The sequence below is a fragment of the Monopterus albus genome, unplaced genomic scaffold, assembly GCF_001952655.1.
Source record: "Monopterus albus unplaced genomic scaffold, M_albus_1.0 scaffold139.1, whole genome shotgun sequence".
NCBI classification, from domain to species: domain Eukaryota; kingdom Metazoa; phylum Chordata; class Actinopteri; order Synbranchiformes; family Synbranchidae; genus Monopterus; species Monopterus albus.
The window spans coordinates 356,844-362,843 of NW_018128019.1; the positions used below are offsets into that span (position 1 = coordinate 356,844).

Consider the following 6,000-nt stretch of genomic DNA (forward strand, 5'->3'; position numbering starts at 1 on the left):
AGATGTTTGGTTTATTATCATTTTAGACAAACAACTAATTCTCACATATGAAAAGCTGGAACCAGCTTTGGCTTACGGTTAATCGATTATAAGAATCCAGGATTTTCCCTACCATAGACAGGCGCAGTGTTTTTGCAGAGCGCTTAAGCCGAACGAGTGAATGAATGTAAAAACTGTGTAAAAAAAAAAATAAATAAATAACAGAAGTGATGATCTCAAAATGAAATGTAAGCTGGCAACAGGCATGACCTGTCAATCAACAATATAGATGAACATTCATGTGATCGGCAGCATCGCCAAGCTAACTCGGGATGGTGGTTATAGCCATCGATAAGGTTAGCTTCCGCAAAGCATACTGTACATGTGTGATTATGTAAGCTATAAGTTTGCTGGGGAGTAATTTTTGTGAATGAACAGAACATACCTGGTTTTACAAGCTAAGCTACAGTGTGTTGGCCAAGGAAGCTAGTCAGTTGATGTTACAAAAAAAAAAAAAAGCTGCCTGAAACCACAGGAACACCCTGGAATAGTTGCCAGTTTTTCTTTAACCAACTAACTGTTTCAGTCGAGACGGCTCAAGGAACCATAACTACACATAATGCCTGCTTTTGAATGGCACATTCTCAAGTATTTGTGGCACCAGAGTATTTTATTCCAAGCGGCTGAACATAGTCATTAATGCAATCTGATGTTTTTGTGCTTAAATACAGATACTTCATAATCCTGGCTGTAGATCACCCATTAAAGAAGCAGCTTTACCTGCTGACAGTGGCAGACAGTGAAACTCATTCAGACACACACAGTACACGTGTATAATGAAATATGCCATCTGTTTTTTTCTCTCACTCTCTCATTTGCACCTTCTGGCTCACTCTCTCCACTCCACCACAGAAAACAAGAAATGAGTGTGTGCAAAAAGGTGAAGGTAAAAAAAAAAAGCATCTATTGTATCTGGGGGGCTGTGGGTAGAAAATGCCAGGGAGATGGGAAATGGATGTTTTTAGTTACAGAGGGGAATCCATTAAGGTCATCTAGAAAGAGATGCTGGATAGCTGGTTCTGTCCAAGGCCTGGCCATCCCTGTCTGGATGTGATTCAAGTCCAGATCCAAGTGCAGGTGAGTTTTCTGCTTTTAACTGGATGTTACCTCCACTCCTCCTCCTTAACAAGAATATGGTTGATTTCATCAGAACCAACATGGTGGCTAAATGAGCAAGGATAACAAAATATTTCAAATCATCCACTCAGGTAAATGATCCTGTTTAAGCATTTTTCTAGAAAGGTTTGGGAATGAATACATGGTAGCAGGTAGGTTCTTCAAAAATACTTGAATCATTTCATCTTGTGAGATGGCCTTGCATGTTTTAAATTATTAATTTAATTTACTTTTCATTTAATACTTTAATTACAGTGCAAATGCTTTTCACAGCCTCAACGCAAAGCGAAAATTAAAACCGGTGTGTAGGAAATGCATTCAGAGTAAGAAGAGAGCATCACAAACTGGCTCAACAGAAACGTATTCCAATTTAACTTGAGTCAGTGAATCAATGGAGTGTGGAAGAGAGCAACAGCGGGATGTGTGAGGTGTGCTGGATGGTGCCAAACTGAAGAAAGCAACATACAGAAAGAACACAGGATTGAAAATGAGAATGAAAGTGCGTTATAGAGGCAAAGCTGAATGTCAAAATGTTATCCACACAACCACCTTAACCCTTCGCCCGATCTGCATATATACACATGGGAAACTTGCTAACAAGCAACTGGTTTTAGGTCTTGTGTTTATATTCCTCATAGAGAATGCAAAGAGAAAACTATGAAACAAAGACAGTCTCCAATTTGTCTGGCTTTGGTGGACTCTTCCTTTTGGGGATTCTGAGTTTGTTTATAATTAATTACTGTTTACAGCAGCCAAAATCGGCTGAAAATAGAGGGGGATTTTACTTTCAGGATCATTCTGTTCTTATGTGGCAAAAACAGTAAACCTTCATTTAAAAAAAGCCAATAAACTCAACAATGGAACAATCCTGTTTTAGGCTAAGTTCAAACCTAACATGTATTTAGTCTAATTCTATGGCTTGAAACTCAATCCTGTGTATCACATAATCAAAGACAGATATGATTTTGCACACACACATCATCTACCGCTACCTTGTCCCCTCCTTCTCCTTCATCTCCATCTAGTTAACAGGCGGAGTTCGTCCTCTCTTCCCTCCAGACATGGAATAAAATTGTACTGAACTTGTGTTAATTTTTTCAGAGCGACCATGAAATTATATCTGTTTAGAAAAAAACACGGATGCCTGTGTTACTTCACGTGTGATTGGATTAAACGGAGGCAGACAGGATGAACAAAGAGGAAGGATGAGACAGAGATCAAGCATGTGAAGAAAGGTGGGAAAATGGGATTGGGATTTTCAGGAAATACATGGCTGCAAATCAGTTGGCAGTTCATTGGGTACACCCAGCTAAACCAAATGCAGACCTGCAATACAGCCTTGCTTCATTAATATGATAATGGTCAGGTTTTGTTAAAAAGGATTTAAAGAGGTTTTTATTCAGCCACATGATCTTTTTTGGAGGCTGTAGTTTGTGCTGCTGTTGAGATGTACTGTTATACAGAGAGGTGTTTCTGTTGTTTAGCCCAGCCTCAATGACACACAACGCATTACATGTCAGCACCTTCCAAAATCACCACCTCTCTAAAACAGCTTGAACAAAAACAGGACATCATCACTTTCATGAAGGAGGATTTACTGCAGGACTGTATTAGTATTAGTGAGGTCTAGCTAATAAAATGCCAAATGAGTGTATATATTGTACAGTATCTATCTATAAAGTGTCTCTATTGCTTGAAAAAAAGTCATGTTTCTCTAGACAATACTAATGTATTACCGGCCTGTTTCTGAACACAGTTTTTCAGAGACCAATCATTAGTGGAGATCAAAGTGACACGCTATTATGTTAGCTGTCAAAATGTTAATCTCATTTTCTGTCTTGATTGTGAAAAGCAGAGCTGACCAAGAAAGCACGTCCTTTGTTGTGATTGTATTGTGGGAAAAACTCATTTTCACTCCTCAAAAAATGACAACAAGGGACAGTAAGTACACAAAGATGAAAAGTCAGCATGAACTTGTGATGCTGAGGCTGTCACGTCTTCTCCATTATGCCATTTCATTTTCTTCTGCGAGTTGATTTGTTTATATCCACTTTGTTTTTTCCTTTGTAAAAAAAAAAAAAAAAAGATTTCTCTGTCTATCTGATGACAAAATGAATATTGGGGAAATGTTGATTTCCCCTACAGGGAGCAGAGGACATACTCCACCAACCCAGCCAAGAACAAATTCACAAACAAAAATGACTCTTGAAGTCTTAATAATTAACCCTCTTAATTAAGTTTCTAGAATAATTGGAATCATAAAAACTAGTGGCATGCCAGGTAATCATCCCTAAGGTTTTGAATGTGTGGTAGAAAGTTGTGGTGTTATTTTGTGTATTATGAGCCAATTGATCTACAACTAGCATGGTGTGTGGGGTAATTCTCATTGGCTGAAAAATCCTTAGCTGTACCCAATATAATCTTCAATCTTAATTAAGCTGAATTTTAATTTAGAGAAAAATCTTTTAAATGATTATCTCAGAACAAAGAATGCATAATGCTGGCCAAATGGTGCGACTACGTGTGTGTGAGGCTGGCAGGCACTTGTTATGTAGGTGATGTTGCTGTTATGTGACAGCAGTCAATGCCGAGCCTGTGCTCTCCCAAGAGCGGCGCTCCCCGCAGCACATCGCTAGAACTGTGCCACTCTCTTACGTCTTCCAGCACTCTCTGTCAAACACACACACTTACATGTTGATTAGTAATGCCCGCACACACACACACACACACACCTTGCAGTATTGATCTGTTGCCAGAAGACACAAGGTCAAGTCACAAGGTGTCAATATTTAAAACAGCACTCAACACGGGGGACCTCTACTATAACCTCATTAATATGGGGACCCGCTCTCCTCAAACACTCTCCTGGCACAGAGAAAGGCCGACTCGAGGAACAAGGAGGACTGCGCACACACCCACACACTCACACACACACACACACGCACACACACAAATACCCTTTTACGTGCAGAAAGCTGGAAAATACACAAGGAAATTAATGGTTAGATTCCATCAAAGAAAACACACATGCTGCACTTGCCCTTTGTGATCAAATGTTAAAGACTGGAAATTGTTATTGCCTTATTTGTTGGTGTTTCTGGATTATGTTTCTCTGTGCAGGAGGAGTTTCACACTTAATGATTCCCAGAGTTCGCATTATTCCACCAGCTATACCCTAAAACTCAGATGGGTAGGAGTCAGTAGCTATTCAAACAGGGTATGTTGTGCCATCTGCCAGTTCAGCTGAGCCAATTCCTCCAATGACAATAACCAAAACAAAACAAATGGGCTACACTTATAAAGGGTAAAGGAAAAGAACTGAATAGTTGTCAAAGATCAATGTTTTCCTCCTACACCACAAAATTGTAGACTGTTGCTGTAAAATACTCAATAAAAGCAACCTTTCAGTGGCTGCATAATCAATACTGGCTATACAAATAGGGTGTTATGGATGTATAATTTCTGTTGCTGTGGGTTACTTTTAGCAGCTAACGCCACCTATACCATGCATGAGCACTGTGGGGTTAAAAACAAGCACAACCACTGTTATTTGATAAAATGACACATATTGTGCATTGCCCGTTTGAGCTGGTTCCAAATCATGCTTCTACACAGAACACACACACACTCGCACACACAGTCTTGTGCAGCTTTATGCTTGAATACTAGTTTAATTACCCATTCTATCACTCAATCCCACACCCAATAATACAGTCAAGGGCCCCTGAAGCACCAGCAGTGTTAGTCCCAAGTACAGTCCATTCTGATCAACTGCTCCAGCCCCTGATTGTCACGTCTGCCCTTCCTGCCCCATTCTTCCCGCTCATCTTATCTGTCTCCAGAGATGGTCAGAAGAAAGGCCCAGTTCCATCAACAAACCTGATGTTGCTTGTACATTTACCCTGTTGTTTTCACATACTCACTTTCTCCCATATGAACACAACAGTTGAGCTAAGATCAGCAAAGTGTGTGTCAGCAAGCTTTCTTTCAGTCCTCTAGTGCTTCATTTATACCGCTCCCTGCACGCACACACATACACACACACAAACACTCATTGCAGACACACTGCTGAGATAACAGCATCGTTGCAGACACACTGCTGAGATAACAGCAATGTTTGCCACATGATTAGGATCTTCCAGTTACCATTAAAAACAGTTTATCTCCAGCCCTAACCGTCGTTCACGCCTTTGGCTTGTTCGCTGCCTCTCCGTAGTACAGCAGGACACAATGCCACAAGGGGAAGGGAGCGAGTCGGCAGTGACAAAGGGAGAAAAAATAAAACTAAAAGAGCTAGTTTTACTTATAGAAGAGTATTCCATGTGGAACTAAACGCATTCAGACTACTATACTACTCTACAGAGACAGAGAGAGTTTGACTTGAACCATGTCATTTCAGACAGAGTATTTTATCTAAAAATATTTAAAGCCATACAAGACCTAAAATGCAGATAATGCACATAACAGACAAAACTAACTATATAATAAATAACTAATAAACTACTACAATAACTGCATCTATAAAAAGTTTAAACATGTTTTAGAAGTAGCTTACCGGCATCAAATAACCCACACTTCATTAAAGACATGTTGAGTTTGTTACCTTTCAGTAAGGCAAGTTTATCTTACCTTTAGATTCTTTGTAGGAATTTTATTTAGTGACTGCCTCATTTCTGTGGTACTGAGTTAATTAGGCATATGCAAGAATGACCTGTTTTGAACTATGGGAACCTGTGGGAAAGTGTGGATAAATGTGACTAAGGCTAGGTGCTGCTAGGTCACTAGCTAGCTTTAAAGTAAATTTTAAATTGCTGTGCCACATGTACAGTATGTTTAATATTTATT

General features: G+C 39.6%; 1 protein-coding gene across 1 annotated transcript in view; it reads right to left on the minus strand.

Moving 5' to 3' along the window:
- Positions 1-6,000, minus strand: part of sdk2b (sidekick cell adhesion molecule 2b) — a 234,493-nt gene that overhangs the window by 64,146 nt on the left and 164,347 nt on the right.